The 17,365-nt window shown below is 42.6% G+C and overlaps 1 pseudogene; it reads left to right on the top strand.

The window, feature by feature from the left end:
- LOC115083825 overlaps window positions 1–11,973 on the top strand; it is a 29,582-nt pseudogene extending 17,609 nt beyond the window's left edge.
- Window positions 11,974–17,365: the final 5,392 nt, after the last annotated feature.

Here is a 17,365-nt window from a genome sequence, read left to right as displayed (position 1 = left end):
ATCCAGGAGCCAGGTTTCCAGCAGGCCTGCAAGCTTTTTGCCAGCGACCGATACGGGAATCCCCATGAATCTAGGATTATTGTGTCACGAATTGTTTTCCATGCTTTGACAAACATTTTCCAAACTTTTGATCTGCTCTTTTAAAGAACTCGTGTCATCCTCTATTGTGCCAACCCATCCCTCCACCATCTCCAGATGAATTTTAAATTCCGCAATGGAATTTTTGACATCCTCAATTTGTTCGGATATCTGTTCAGACCTGCCATTTAATGCTGTAACTGTTGGCAAAGTCAGCTTTGCCATTGTTTCTTCATCCAACTACATGTTGGCACAGCTTCTTTTGGACAACCTTTCTCCTTTTCCTTTTTCCCCACCTTGGAGGACATCTCTTCCAGTGATTGTTGGATTAATCTATCCGTAGACCTGACCGGCTAAAAAAAAAACCCAAGTGTTTTCGCTGAATAGAAGCTGAGAAAAACAGTAATTTAAAGACATTTGGGGACATGGCGGACAGAGCTCAAAGACCCATCTCTGTCCAAGCTCACCTCATGTGACACTGTGTTTGCTTTTTTTAATTTCAGCTAGCATTTCACAGTCTTTCTTCATTTTGGTCAGATGGCTGGTAGTATACACCCACTGCTATACACTTACCCATCACACACGGAATTTCTATCCATAAGGATTCCACGCTGCATTTGGTTTCTTGCATGAATTTTACCATGCTTCAGTCTGACATCTTTTCAATATAGTGCCTCCCTTCTATCAATTTAATCTGCCGTACCACGTCAATCTAATTTATATCTTGGTATCCCAGTATTCCATTGGTTATCCTCTGTCCAAAAGGACTCTGAATTGTCTGTCTATATCCTCGTACAATGTCATACTTTTAACTTGCCAATCTTACTGTTTTAGACTTATGGTATTCATATACAGACATCTTAAAGTATGTTTTTTTTATTTGTATTTTTATTTCACGGCCTGCTTATTTGCAAATAATGCAGGCAGTTTAGAGTCAATCACATCTTGGTGCTCTTATCGTTGTTTTTTTTGTACATTAAAGTTTATTGCTTCAACAGTGTTTCAAAATACAACAGTATAATTCCAATCAATAAACATGTGAAGCCACACTATCAGTAGAGTGTTTCATCCTCACTATAGCAAGCACATCTCACATTATCATTTTTACTGGCAGACCAATTCAATTGCATACCCTAAAAAACAGAATCGTAATAGAGCTAATGAAAGTCTCAAAAGAAATCTCTTAGACAATATTACATGTCCCTTTCATTTACTCATGTAAAAGAAATACAAATCCACTTTAGCAAATTTGTAACCTCCATTGCCTAAATTGAGCTATTTCTATAAGTACCGAGGGTTATAAGTAACCCCAACTTATATTAGAGAGCAAGTCGCCTGCCATCGCATAAATGGATCCCATATCCTTTCGAATTTCGATACGGTGCAATTTTTTATGGCAGTCAGTTTATTCAAAATATAAATTTTTTTCAATTCTCCGTACAACTACCCCTGAAAAAGGAGTCTGCTGGAAGGGGGACATAACCCACGGTCTGGACTGATCCTGGTACATATAGGGAACTACAAATCTCCATAAGAATGCAATTTCACATCTTGCTGCAGTTAGACTGTAATGAGTCAAGGACCAAAGAAAGCCATCATCTAATATGTTGGGAATATTCAGTAACGTACATTTAGGAGAAGGAGGTAATTGTAGTCCTGTAATCTCCTTAATAAGGAAAAAAGGCTTCTTCCAAAATATCACGATGGAAGGGCACTCTCACCACATGTGAAAAAGCGTGCTGGGAGTGCCCTTCCATTGTGCTCTCTAGCTATGTCCTTCTGGGCTTTTTCAGCCTTAATCACAACCTCTCTCCTGGGATATTCTAACTTCCCTGTTTTGCAAGTATCTTTGGAAGAGACATCATCTGAACCCTGCGCTTCCGAGCGCCTGTCGGCCTTCCCCCATGGTCTAGGTTAAAAGCTGCTCGCTCTCTCTCTCTCTCTTTTTTAAATGTTAGTGCCAGCAGCCTGGTTCCATTCTGGTTAGGGTGGATTCCATCCTGTTGGAATAAGCTCCCCCTTCCCCAGAATGTTCCCTCATTTCTTAACAAATCTAAAACTCTCTTCTCTGCACCATTGTCTTATCCATACGTTGAGACTGTGGAGCTCAGCCTGCCTCTGGGTTCTTGCATACTGAAAGGGGAACATTTTTGAGAATGCAATCCTGGAGGTTCTGGATTTCAGTTTCCTGCCTAAGAGCCTAAATATAACCTCCAAAACCTCCCTCTTGCATCTTCCTATGTCATTGGTACCCAAATGTACCATGACAGTCTGTTCCTCTCCTGCACTCTCTAAAATCTTATCTAGGTGGTGCATAAGGTCTGCTAACTTTACAACAGGAAGGCATTGTTACCAAGTGACCCTAATGCCCACCAGACCCCAGCTAATGATCAAATTACCCACTGCAACGGCTCTCCTAACCCTTCCCTCCTGGGCACATGCCCCTGTAGACACATCCTCGGTGTGAGAGGATAAGGCATCACCTGGAGGGCAAGTCCTAGCTATAGGATCACTTCCTGCCATACCATGGTGATGGTCTCCTACCAGCAGCACATGGGCTGATTGGAGTTGGGACTACTCTACTATGTTCCTGAAGGCCTTCTCTATATACCTCTGTCTCCCTTAGCACCTCTAGGTCTGCCACTCTAGCCTCTTGTTCTGGGTGTGCACCGGGGGCACACCCAGAACCTCTCACCATCAGGCAGATAATTATACATGTGGCACTCTGAGCAAAAGACTGGATAGCCCTCCAACTCACTGCTGGACTTCTGTCTGCAACTTAATTTTATTCAATTGCTAAAGTTTTAAAAGCTAATTAAGGAGTAGTATGTCTCAATTTAAGGGTTTTTAAATTTGACTGGGGTATTTAAATTATGTATTTGTTGTCTTTTAAATCTAAGGTTTTTAAATTGATAACTTAGTAGCTTATGTTAGTTTGTGATTGACTAGCAGCAAGACTAAAATTAGTCAATCACTAAAAGCTGGTTATTCTAAATCACTAATTGACTCTCTTATTTTGAAAAATGTCCTCTTAATGGTGATGGTAGCAATCTATTTAACAAAAATGTGACTGGGGGTGGGTGGGAATCAAACTAGTGACTAGTTGTCCAGGAATCAATTCTCTCATCTTTTCAGATCAAGTAAGAGACCTTTGCAAACTCAAAACTCTAATACTTACAAACAAATGCCAACCTTTTCTAACTCACAAATTCATCCAAACACATACAATTCTTTGCACTTGCAAACACTTACTAGCTTAAAAACCAATGCACAATATACACATAGCCAGTAATATTTTAACCTTTTAAGAATTTATTTTTCAAAATGTAAGTATTCTTTCCTAGCAAGTCCAACTCACCACCAGCAGATGAAGGCTCTGAAACAGCACTCCTTCTTTGTATGACTTTGTCGGAATATTATGCCAAGGGGGAAACAGCGGGGAAAGGGGTAACACTTGAACCCCAAGATAATTGTGCGGCGACATGTGGCCACAAGCTAAAGATGCCAGGATGCCACATGAAACTGTGCGAAAGCTGACAGTCACTCAGCAGTGCATGGTTCGGAGGAATGTATCTTTGAAGGATACTAATGAAACAGGAGAGTTAGGGCATCCCAACAGAGAGGTTCCAATAAAAGCAAACATAGTCCATGTGCCTGTAAGTAAAGAATGTTGGGAATTATTAGAAAGGGAATGGTGAATAAAACGGAAAATGTCATAATGCCTCTGTATCGCTCCATGGTGAGACCGCACCTTGAATACTGTGTACAATTCTGGTCGCCGCATCTCAAAAAAGATATAATTGCGATGGAGAAGGTACAGAGAAGGGCTACCAAAATGATAAGGGGAATGGAACAACTCCCCTATGAGGAAAGACTAAAGAGGTTAGGACTTTTCAGCTTGGAGAAGAGACGGCTGAGGGGGGATATGATAGAGGTGTTTAAAATCATGAGACGTCTAGAACGGGTAGATGTGAATCGGTTATTTACTCTTTCGGATAGTAGAAAGACTAGGGGGCACTCCATGAAGTTAGCATGGGGCACATTTAAAACTAATCGGAGAAAGTTCTTTTTTACTCAACGCACAATTAAACTCTGGAATTTGTTGCCAGAGGATGTGGTTAGTGCAGTTAGTATAGCTGTGTTTAAAAAAGGATTGGATAAGTTCTTGGAGGAGAAGTCCATTACCTGCTATTAAGCTCACTTAGAGAATAGCCACTGCCATTAGCAATGGTAACATGGAATAGACTTTTTTTGGGTACTTGCCAGGTTCTTATGGCCTGAATTGGCCACTGTTGGAAACAGGATGCTGGGCTTGATGGACCCTTGGTCTGACCCAGTACGGCATTTTCTTATGTTCTTATCCCTATCACCTGAAAAGCAGGTTGTTAATACAAACAAAAAAAGGACTTTGAAATGTCTGTATGCTAATGCCAGAAGAAATAAGATGGAAGAGTTAGAGTGTATAGCAGTAAATGATGAGATTGACATAATTGGTATCTCAGAAACTTGGTGAAAGGAGGATAACCAATGGGACAGTGCTATGTCAGGGTACAAATTATATCGCAATGATAGGGAGCATCAACTTGGTGGGAGTGTGGCACTTTATGTCCGGGAGGGTATAGAGTCCAACAGGATAAAGATTATACAAGAGACTAAATGCTCAGTAGAATCTATATGGGTAGAAATCCCATGTGTGTTGGGTAAGAGTATAGTGATAGGAGTATACTACCGTCCACCTGGCCAAAATGGTCAGACAGGTGATGAAATGCTAAGAGAAATCAGGGAAGCTAACCAGTTTCACAGTGCAGTAATAATGTGAGAGTTCAATTACCCCAGTATGGACTGGGTAAATATAACATCAGGTCATGCTAGAGACATAAAGTTCCTTGATGGAATGGAGCAATTGGTTCAGGAACCAACGAGAGAGGGAGCTATTTTAGATTTAATTCTTAGTTGAACGCAGGATTTGGTGAGAGGTAACAGTGGTGGGGCCACTTGGCAACAGTGATCATAATATGATCAAATTTGAACTAATAACTGGAAGGGGGACAATAAGTAAATCTGCAGCTCTAACACTAAACTTTCAAAAGGGAAACTTTGATAAAATGAGGAAATTAGTTAGAAAAAAACTGAAAGGTGCAGCTGCAAAGGTTAAAAGTGTTCAACAGGCTTGGACATTATTTAAAAATACAATCTTAGAAGCGCAGTTCAGATGTATTCCACGCATTAAGAAAGGTGGAAGGAAGGCAAAATGATTACCGTCATGGTTAAAAGGTGAGGTGAAAGAGGCTATTTTAGCCAAAAAAAATCCTTCAAAAATTTGAAGAAGGATCCATCTGAATAAAATAGGAAAAAGCACAAGCATTGTAAGTTAAGTGTAAAACATTGATAAGACAGGCGAAGAGAGAATTTGAAATGACGTTGGCCATAGAGGCAAAAACTCATAATAAAACTTTTAAAATATATCTGAAGCAAGAAACCTGTGAGGGAGTCGGTTCGACCGTTAGATGACCGAGGGGTTAAAGGGGCTCTTAGGGAAGATAAGGCCATTGCAGAAAGACTAAATTAATTCTTTGCTTCTGTGTTTACTATTGAGGATGTTGGAGAGATATCAGTTCTGGAGAAGGTTTTCAAGGGTAATGAGTCAGACAAACTGAACCAATTCACTGTGAACCTGGAAGATGTAGTAGGCCAGACTGACAAACTAAAGAGTAGGAAATCACCTGGACCGGGTGGTATACACCCCAGAGTTCTGAAGGAACTCAAAAATGAAATTTCAGATCTATTAGTTAAAATTTGTAACCTATCATTAAAATCATCCATTGTAGCTGAAGACTGGAGGGTGGCCAATGTAACCTCAATATTTAAAAAGGGCTCCAGGGGTGATCCTGGAAACTACAGACCAGTGAGCCTGACTTCAGTGCCGGGAAAAATAGTGGAAACAATTCTAAAGATCGAAATCACAGAGTATATAGAAAGGCATTGTTTAATGGCTCACAGTCAACATGGATTTACCCAAGGGAAGTCTTGCCTCACAAATCTGCTTCATTTTTTTGAAGGTGTTAATAAACATGTGGATAAAGGTGAACCGGTAGATGTAGTGTATTTGGATTTTCAGAAGGCATTTGACAAAGTCTCTCCTGAGAGGCTTCTAAGAAAACTAAAAAGTCATGGGATTACAAACTTGCGGGCCGATACAGTAAGGAGCGGTAGGAAGAGCTGCGTTAGTGCCGGGCGCACCCGCGTTTGCGCATGCACAGTCCGGCTCACCTACCGCTCGATACTGTATTTAAATAGCTTGCAAATGCAAGCCGCGTCCAAGAAGCGTCCGAGAGGTTTAGGCCCGCACAATCCATTTTACTGTATAGAGCGCTATACAGCGCCTATACAGTAACCTGGGTACGCTGGTACCTGTCATTTCAAATGTCATTTGAAATGACAGGTACCAGGAAGTGGACAGTTCTCCTATGCTCGGGATTGCCAGTCCTCTCTACCCTCCTCCCGAAGCAACAAAAGCGAAAAAGGAGCGAAAAAGGAGAAAAGCGACATGTGAAGTGTAACTTACTTTTCTTGCAGCCCTCCTCCGGAGATGCACCGCGGCTCCCCTGCCTCCCAGGGGCAGCCGGCGGCGAAAGCGGCCCCGCTGGCGAAGATGGATGCCTGCATGGGCCCTCTGACACGATCGCTCCAGCTGCGGCCACTTCTCCTGCGTGCATTCAGCCTGTGCGTGCAATTTGGCTGCTCAAGGCGTGACGTCAAGTCACGCCTTGAGCAGCCAAATTGCACGCACAGGCTGAATGCACGCAGGAGAAGTGGCCGCAGCTGGAGCGATCGTGTCAGAGGGCCCGTGCTGTCTTTCGCCGCCAGCTGTCCCCGGGAGGCAGGGGAGCCGTGGTGCGTCTCCGGAGGAGGGCTGCAAGAAAAGTAAGTTACACTTCACATGTCGCTTTTCTCCTTTTTCACTTTCATTGCTTCGGGAGGAGGGTAGAGAGGACTAGGCTGCCCCTTTTTCAATCACCGGCCAGGGTAGGTGAGCGAGGGCTGGGGGAAAGTTTGCCGCCTACCCTTACCCCTGCCTCTAACGCAGGGGTAAGGGTAGGCGGTAAGTTAGCAGGTTAAACGCGCAGCTAAACTGCAGGTTAAAAAGGCGATAGTCGGGGTGCGCATTCCTGAATGGGGAGGGAATAGCTAATCCGATCGTTTACATCTCATATACATGCCGCGGGCGCAAGGGGTTACTTGTTGATTTAAATAGGCGGTAAGAATGGGTTAAAGGGGATAGTGGATTGGGATTGGGCTAACGCGGCCAAATTGTGAGTAAAAGGCGGGTTAGAAACAGGGTAACCGCAGCCGCACTTTACTGTATTGACCTGTGAGTAAATGACAGGAAACAGAGAATAGGATTAAATGGTCAATTTTCTCAGTGGAAAAAGGAAAACGGTGGAGTGTCTCTACTTAGACCGGTGCTTTTCAATATATTTATAAATGATCTGGAAAGGAATATAATGAGTGAGGTAATCAATTTGCAGATGACACAAAATTATTCAGAGTAGTTAAATCACAAGTGGATTGTGATACATTACAGGAGGACCTTGTGAGACTGGAAGATTGGGCATCCAAATGGCAGATGAAATTGAATGTGGACAAGTGCAAGGTGATGCATATAGGGAAAAATAACCCTTGCTATAATTACACAATGTTGGGTTCCATATTAGGAGCTACCACTCAGGAAAGAGATCTAGGTGTCATAGTGGATAACACATTGAAATCGTCTGCTCAGTGTGCTGCAGCAGTCAAAAAAGCAAACAATGTTAGGAATTATTAGGAAGGGAATGGTTAATAAAACTGAAAATGTCGTAATGCCTCTGTATCGCTCACTGGTGAGACCGCACCTTGAGTACTGAATACAATTCTGGTCACTGCATCTCAAGAAAGATATTGTTGCACTGGAGAAATTACAGAGAAGGGCAATCAAAATGATAAAGGGGCTGGAACAGCTTCCCTGGGAGGAAAGGCTAAAGAACTTAGGGCTTTTCAGTTGAGGGGGGATATGATAGAGATGTTTAAAATCATGGAAGTTCTAGAACGGGTAGATGTGAATCGGATATTTAATCTTTCGGATAATAAAAGGATTAGGGGGCACTCCATGAAGTTAGCATGTAGCACATTTAAAACTAATTGGAGAAAATTATTTTTCACTCAACGCACAATTAAACTCTTGAATTTGTTGCCAGAGGATGTGGTTAGTGCAGTTAGTGTAGCTGTGTTTAAGAAAGGTTTGGAGGAGAAGTCCATTAATGGCTATTAATCAAGTTTACTTAGGGAATAGCCACTGCTATTTCTGGCATCAGTAGCATGGGATCTACTTAGTGTTTGGGTACTTGACAGGTACTTGTAGCCTGGATTGGCCACTGTTGGAAACAGGATGCTGGGCTTGATGGACCTTTGGTCTGACCCAGTATGGCAATTTCTTATGTTCTTATGTCTTGGTATTTCTGTGAATGACTTACTGCCTTTCTGGGTTTTTTTTCAGGATAGATGTGTCTGGTGCAGGTTTTCCTCTCTCCATGATTGATTTGATAGAATGAATTAGTTATGTAGCTCTGCCTCCTGCTCAGTACAAAATATAAATTTGCAGTGCATTCAGAGACCCAGCAGTCAAACACATGCCCTGCTTTGTGTGAAAGCTGAAATAAGCTTTTCTGCAGTGACTGAGCTGAGAGATAATCTCAAGGGCTTGCTTACAGCAGATTCTGCCGCCTATCAATCTTCCCCTGGGAGTCAACGGTTTGCTGTTCCCTATAGATCTTTTTTTTTACTAAATGGCAGATTTAATCCTGGCTTGACCGATATTTACACAGGCAGCAGGGCATTAACCTCCAGCACCATATTATACAGCAGTGGTGGAAAACGTTTTTTGGGAAAACATCAATGCCAACTTAAAATTTTTAGGATCCAGGATAAAAGCATTTTTTATAGCTGCTGTTTCCCCTTTTTATTTCTTTTTTTCTTACTCTGCTTTTTGTCTTCATACTTTTCCCTCCCTTCTCTGATATTTCTTCCTCCTCCAGCCTCTCCGTTTACTGAGAAGAAAGGATGTGATGTAGCTTCTTTTAACCTCTTTCCATTCCTTCTAAGATTTGTATTTAACTGTTTATGCTTGGAATTATTCTGTCTGTCATCACCGTGAAACTCCCTCACATCTAGTAATGTCTGTCTTTTTTTATTTTCTTATCTAGAGATCGATGAATGCAAGAGACTGCATGAGGAGGCACATCCTGAGGAACCAACCAAGCGTCTAGAATTGACTAAAATTGTATCAGAGAAAGAGAGAGGGGATGACTGCCCATGTTGTGACTGGGGGAAGCACTGCTGGAATCAATGTAAACTAGAGGAGAGGCTGAGAAACCCAGCAGGAGACTCCACTGGGAATGGGACTCCCTGTGAGCAAAGTACCAGGGCTACCTCTCACTATGGCACAGTAGAGAAACCAGACACTGTGGAGCAGCAGAGAAACCAGACACCAGGAGAACAGTATATATGCAGTGAATGTGGGAATTGCTACGTGGACCTTACAGCTTTGGAATTACACCAGAGACTGCATGTAGGAGAGAGACTAGAAATATGTACTGACTCCGGGGTGATGGTAAATGGGAAACGGCATAGTGCTACATACCCGAAAAACCACACTAACCAAGATAAACCCTTTTCCTGTACTGAATGTGGGAAAAGCTTTAGTCTGAAGGGAGGTCTTATGAAACACCGAAAAACGCACACGGGAGAGAAACCCTTTTCGTGCATGGAATGTGGGAAACATTTTATTCAGAAAACGGACCTCGTAATACACCAGAGAACCCACACGGGAGAGAGACCCTTTTCATGCAAAGAATGCGGCAAAAGCTTCAATAATAAATCGCATCTTTCCAAACACCAGAGAGCGCATACTGGGGAGCGACCTTTTTCTTGTGCTGAATGTGGGAAAAGGTTTGTTCAGAAGAGTGTCCTCATTAGACACCAGAGAACGCACACGGGTGAAAAGCCATTTGCATGTAATGAATGTGGGAAAAGCTTCGGACAGATGGTAAGTCTTAGAAAACATCTGAGAATGCACACTGGAGAGAGACCCTTTTCATGTCACGAGTGTGGAAAAAGCTTTAGATACAATGGCAATCTTATAACACACAAAAAAACACACACAGGAGAGAGACCATTTCCATGTACTGATTGTGAGAAGAGCTTTATTCAAAAGCGAGACCTAATTATTCATCAGCGAATTCACACAGGTGAGAGGGCCGTTTCCATGTACTGACTGTGGGAAAAGTTTTATACAGAGGAGAGATCTATTGATCCATCAGAGAATCCACAAAGGAGAAAGGCCATTTCCATGTAATGATTGCGGGAAAAGCTTTACGCAGATGAGAGATCTCCTAACACACAAGAGAATTCATACCGGGGAGAGACCCTTTCAATGTGAGGAATGTGGGAGAAGTTTCATTCAGAAGGGGGGACTTATCGTACACATGAGAATGCATACTGGAGAGAGACCGTTTCCATGCACTGTGTGTGGGAAAAGCTTTAGCCTTAAGGGAGGCCTTATAAAGCACCAGCTAACCCACACTGGAGAGAGACCTTTTCCATGTACTGAATGTAAAAAGAGCTTCATTCAGAAGAGAGACCTCGTGGTGCATCAGAGAATCCATACCGGGGAGAGACCCTATGCCTGTACGGATTGCTTGAAGAATTTTCGTGGTAAATCGAATCTTTTAAAGCACCAGAGAATCCATACTGAAAACAGTTCCCTGCCCCAGATTTGCTGAGCCCTTTTTATGGTGGCCTGCATGCGTAACGTGCATATCAAGACTGTAAGACAACGACCATCCAATATACACACACGTACATACATACAGACTGGCTGTAACGATAAAAAGATGCCCACCCTTTGCAGTAACAGCTGACGGTGGTAAGAACAGTGAAGAGTTCTTGGTCCAAGATACCAATCTGAATGCAAAGACCGAGCATGGTGAAATCTCCGCACGGTTCCCCTGCAGCAGGAGACGACTACAGAATGAAATAGAAACCTGAAGAGGTCTGGAGAGATGGTCACGAGGCGTCCGAAGGATGTTAATGAAATCAACTGAAATTGTGTCCAGCATTCCCTGGCTTCCGAATGAGGTTCATGCAAAAAGTGAAACCATTTGAAGATACTAACACGTTGGGGAAGTGCCAGGAGTCCAGATGTAGACCTAAAGAAGAACAGATGCTTGTCATAAATGAAGACTTGCCCCTGTCATTGTTGTGGAACCCCGGGGACTGATTTACCAGAAATAAGCTTGGGTCTTGCTTTGCAAAGGTTCAGATGCTCCGTGGCAAAGAAGGAAAACACAAGGCCAGACTTGCTAATAGAAGCGTCAACACAAACAAAGCCTATAAGGGAACATTACCCGTGAGGTCCTGAACTCGGAGCTAAGGTTATTCCAAAAACTAAGTTGCGTGTGGTCAGATGTTCTTAATTTTAAAAAAAATGAATCCGTTTGGCATGAATACAGGGAACAGCCACAGATCCAGGAAGGGCTGATTAAGCCCTATGTTCTACTGCATGAATCCAATTCCTTTTTCTGTATTATTCCTGAATGCAGAGGGGTTGGGCAGCCAAGTGCTGGTGTCTGACCCTATGACTTAAAGCTAGAATCCTCTTTAAGTTTCTTAGGATCTGCATCCAAAGGTCCGCCGAGGTGCTTTGAGTTGCATCTGGCCTCAGCAGGTGGGAAGCTGTGGCTGGATTGCTTTTGGGAGGGAGGGCATTTGGCAGGTAATAAGAGAAGCGGGACTGACTCTGGGTCACCGTTTGTGCTGCTTGTTTCTTGGAATAAAATCTTCTACCCCCCCTGTGTTTGATGTGCTAGTCTCTTTAGTATTTGTTGGGTTTTTTTGTTTTTTTTAATGTAAGTTGTATTAAGAACAAGGCCAAACAATAAGCATAGAAAGAAGTCTCGACAACAGGAACAAAGCTATGGCTATTTTATTTGTTTGTTTTTTTGTATACCGACATTTAGTCATAGCCGTCACATCGGTTCACATACAACAATAATGATAAACAGTTACAATGTGAAGAATATAAAAATAATGGTGTTACATAGAATAATAGAGAGAATTATAGTGGAGAGGAAAAATGAAAAAGAATAAAAGTAGAGTAATTAAAGTAGAGTAAAAAAGTAATATATAATTATAATAATGTTCTGAAAAGCTTTTAGGAATAGAAAAGTTTTCAAATTCTTTTTGAAAGTTTGAGTAGAAGTTTCCAGTCTTAATTCAATGGGAAGTGAATTCCACAATGTTGGACCAGCAATTGAAAACGCATGTTGCTTTGTTGAGGTAAGACGTGAACTCTTCGTAGGTGGTATTTTAAGAAGACCAATGTTAGAGGATCGTAGGGATCGCCTTGAGATTTGGAAAGAGATAGTTGTATCCATCCAGTTTATCTTATTGTATAATATTTTGTGAATAAGAGACATAGTCTTATACTGTATTCTATAAAGAATAGGTAACCAGTGTAAATCTTTTAGCACTGGAGAGATGTGATTGATTAATGAGCAGTCATGCAGCTGCATTTTGTAATAATTGAAGTGAAGTGATGGTAGTAGAAGGTAGTCCAAGGAGTATAGCATTGCAATAGTCTAATTTGGAGAATAGTAGAGTTTGCAAAACTAAACGGAAGTCATGATGATGGAGAGGTTTAATTCTTTTTAAAATTTGAAGTTTGTAGAAACCTTCTTTGATAATGGTGTTGATATGATGTTTGTAGCAGAATTCTGAGTCTAAAGTGACTCCAAGGTCTCTTGTTTTGAAAATAATGTTATTATTAGATAGAAGGTTATTAAGATGAATGTCTAATTCAGGAGAGGATTTATTGTCTATATATCAAATTTCTGTCTTATTATGATTAAGTGATATTTGCATTAGTAATTGTTGTATAGCATTAAGGTAAGAATTACAGAGGTTCAGTGTATTAGTAAGGTCAGAGTTAATAGGTAAAAGAATCTGAACATAATCGGCATAAATGAAATAATTTAAGTTAAGATTTGAAAGTAATTTACATAATGGAAGCAAGTAGATATTGAAAAGAGTTGAGGATAAAGAGGATCCTTGAGGAACACCATGAGTGAGATGAATTTGATTGGATTCATTGTAATTGGTTTTGACAATGTAAGATCTATTATGTAGGTAAGAGGAGAACCAGTTAAAGGTGGTATCATATAGACCAATTTCATTTAGTCTATTTAAAAGGATGGAATGATTTATAGTATCAAAAGCAGCTGATATGTTGAGGAAGATTAGAATGTATTTTTGGCCAATATCTAATCTTTAATTTTGTTTAATTATCCCCCTTACCCTCCACCCACCCTTCCTCTCCAGCCCAATTATAATTCAAATCAAATTGTGGGTCCATGCAAGCACTCGGACAGAAAGAGCATGTTTTAAACAGGGTGAGCTTCTAACCACCCTTGAAAAGGTCTCCAAATATCATTGAATTTCAAAAGGGTAGCGTTCTTAATCGCTGTCCGTATGCCCAAATAATTAACATTCCTTAGCCATTGACGTTACAGAGGCTAAAGGTGAGGTGGCTGGGTTTCTTCCACCAGGTCACCAATGTACATCCAGCAGCAATGATAATCGGTAGAATTAAACGTTGTAAAGATACTGACACATAAGGGATACTCAAGAGAAAGACTTTAGGTAGGATCTTTAGGGGGGTATAGTATTTGTAAATGCCATCAACCCCAACATCTGATCCCAATACGGCCGGGTCAAGGGATATTGCCACCCAATATGGTACATAGTGCCGACCCTGCCACATTGATACCAACAGTAAGGTAAATTTGGTGAAGCCTCTTAGGCGTGAGATACCACTGATATGTCTTGTATCAAATTTTCACCAGCAAAGATAAAGACAAGAACTATGCCTCACTGATGGGGGAGAAGCCCTCCCCCCAAAACTCCCAGGAGCTCTCGTCCAAAGTCTTATCTATAATTCTGTTCCCAAGACAATAAGTGCCTAGGTTTGATAGTTAAATCCCCAATCGGTAAAGCATAAAGTTTTGAAATCATCCCTGTAGTACTACTAGCCTTGTCACAATAACCCTCAAACAAGGCTTCCCCCTTCAAAAGATCCAGTTTAACAGGACCTGAGTCCACCAAATGTTTTAATTGATGGTATGGAAATTGATCCCTGGATGTCAAATGATATTTTCCCGAAAGGGCATCAACAGTGGACAGCCCCTGATTCCCCCAGATGCATTCCAGTTGGCTTAACCCCAACATGTCCCACCACTGCAAGGCTGAGGAAACGAGCCCAGGCTGAAAATCACGTTGGAATTGCATGGGAGACTTAAAAAAAAAAAAAAAAAGTAATTCCTAATCCCCACCAAAGAAGCCTTGCAGGCATCCCCTAGCTTTAGACTAAACTGTATATTGAGAATAAAGCCGGTCAAGATTTATTTATTTAGTACTTTTTTATACCGACATTCATGATATAGATCATATCATGTCGGTTTTCAAGGAACAGGGGGTTATAACATTAACATAGAGGAGAAAGGCAAAAGTTACAATAAAACAAGGGTAATGGAACTGGGGAGAAGAAGAAGCCAGTAGCAGAAGGTAACACCAGTGCCTTAATTGGAACAATCCCCCACAATCATTTGCTCGGTTAGGGCCCGTTGTTTATCATCATCTCCCATATACCAATCCACTGCAGCTCTAAGTTGAGGAGCCAAATATATATATATATATATATATATTTTTTTTTTAATATATTCGGGATGCACAAAGCACCTGACACTTTGGGCTGGTAAAGAACAGCTTTAGCGGTCTTTGTGGGTATGCGCCTCCGGATATAACTGAAGATCTTTCAGAACATCATTAGGTACCAAGGTCAGCAGAGTCTGGAATACATAAAAGAGCCGAGGCAAAACATTCAGGTGCCTCTCCAAGAGAGACACATCCCTACCTGACCTTCTGTTCAGCTAATAACCTAGAGTGCTTTTATTGCTGTCTTTTTTTTTTCTGCATTATGTGATTGCATGGTTTGAAATCAAGTTATATTTCTCCTAGTTTCACTTTAAGTGACTGTGTTTAATTAAAGAAAAAAGGTGCTGTTTATTCCCTCCCACCTCTGTTCCTCGATTTTTGAGTCAAGAGTCTGCCAGCCTTGGGACCTGCCTTGAAAGATCTCTAAGTGATAAGCAATTTGCTCTACAAACAGTAATTGCACACTGGTTCCTAGAGGTCTCCGGCTCTCGCAGTCACTTGGATTCAGAAGTAAAGCTTATGCATACACTCCAGATCACGGATAGATGCAAGCAAAGAAATGTTACCCTTTTCCCTTTCCTTTTTCCTAGAGGTTGACCAGGAAATCGACTTTCCTCCGACAACCTTCAGACGAGCCCAGAGAAGTACTGGACAAACGTCATCCTTGTCAGTCACATGCAGATTGTCCAAGACTTCCCATTATCACCTGCACACAAACATTTTTGTCAATAAATAAGCTATCATTTACTCTCCAAAACCGCCTGCATCTGTCATTCATAATCAGTTGAAAATCTCACCAAACAGCAGCATAATCTGACCACATGATAAGAACATGCCATACTGGGTCAGACCAAGGGTCCAACAAGCCCAGATTCCTGTTTCCAACAGTGGCCAATCCAGGCCATAAGAACCTGGCAAGTTCCCAAAAACTAAGTCTATCCCATGCTACTGTTGCTAATAATAGCAGTGGCTATTTTCTAATGGGTCGATACAGTAAGGCCGCGTTAGAAAGAGTGCGGCAGCGCCAGGCGCACCCTCGTTTGCCCCACGCGCTGTTCTGATCACATACCGCTCGATACTCTATTTAAATTGCTTGCAAATGCAAGCCGCGTCTGCGAAGCGTTAGGCCCGCTCAACCCATTTTACTGTATAGGCGCTTAATACAGCGCCTATACAGTATCCTGGGTGCGCTGGTACCTGTCATTTCAAATGACATTTGAAATGACAGGCACCAGGAAGTGGATCCCAACTTTAACCCATGAAAACCTAAAAACCGAAAATCCCCTCCTCCCGAAGCGACTCGACATGTGCCAACTTACCTTTTGTTGCTTTTCAGCCCCTTCCCTTCTCTGCCGCCCTCCGGAGGGGGCAGCCGGCGGCGAAAGCGGCTTGCAGCGTTCCCTCCCCCCCCCGCGCAGGTCCCGGTTCTCCTGGCTCGGCCCTCATCAAATTGTCAAGTCGGGTGAGAGCCCACTGTTCTGTGCCCTCTCCAGTCACGGCGCGAGCGGAGCGAAGCGTACTTTTATTGGCCTGAGCGCCCGTCAATTTGGGCGCTCCAGCCAATGAAAGCACATAGACAGGCGCGCGTGACGTCACGGCGTGTGTCACGCACACTCGTCTATGTGCTTTCATTGGCTGGAGCACCCAAATTGACGGGCGCTCCAGCCAATGAAAGCACATAGACGGGATCATCATCACTGGGCTCACCTTGGTGAGATGGCGACCCTACAGCCCCATCCCCTATGCTCAGAGCAGGTGGGGGTTGGGGGAACCAGAGCAGAAATCTGGCACCATAAGCCTTCACTCACAAACAGCTGAGAATTTTTCCCTCTATTTTCCCTCCCCTCGTAACTTACGGGCCGCTTCAGTAAAAGTCGCGCACGCACAGGACACTCTCCTGTGCTCCGGTGGAGCGCACTGTTAGTCCAGGTTTGGACACGTGTTTTCGACACACTAGCTTTACCCCTTATACAGTAAGGGGTAATAGCGCGTCAAAAACGCATGTCCAACCCCCCCTGAAACTAATAGCGCCCGCAACATGCAAATGCATGTTGATGGCCCTATTACTTATTCCCGCGCAATACAGAAAGTAAAATGTGCAGCCAAGCCGCACATTTTACTTTCAGAAATTAACGCCTGCCGGCACCGGGAAAGTGTACAGAAAAGTGATATTAACTTGGAGGCCCCAAAATTAAAAAAAAAAAAAAATTTAAATCGGCCGTCGGAAGACGGACACTCAATTTAGACAGCGTCCGTTTTCCGAACCCGTGGCTGTCAGCGGGCTCGAGAACCGATGCCAGAAAAATTGAGCGTCGGCTGTCACACCCGCTAACAGCCGCCGCTCCTGTCAAAAAGGAGGCGCTAGGACGCGCTAGTGTTCTTGGCGCCTTTTACCGTGGGCCCTAATTTGCATCTTCTTCTCCCCCTGAATCGCGCGCACAGGAGAGCGGGCACTTGCCCGCTCTCCCGCGACTTTTACTGA

The sequence above is a fragment of the Rhinatrema bivittatum genome, chromosome 2, assembly GCF_901001135.1.
Source record: "Rhinatrema bivittatum chromosome 2, aRhiBiv1.1, whole genome shotgun sequence".
Classification (NCBI taxonomy): domain Eukaryota; kingdom Metazoa; phylum Chordata; class Amphibia; order Gymnophiona; family Rhinatrematidae; genus Rhinatrema; species Rhinatrema bivittatum.
The sequence above is the reverse complement of the archived record's forward strand: the minus strand, read 5'-3'. Positions and strand labels throughout refer to the sequence as shown.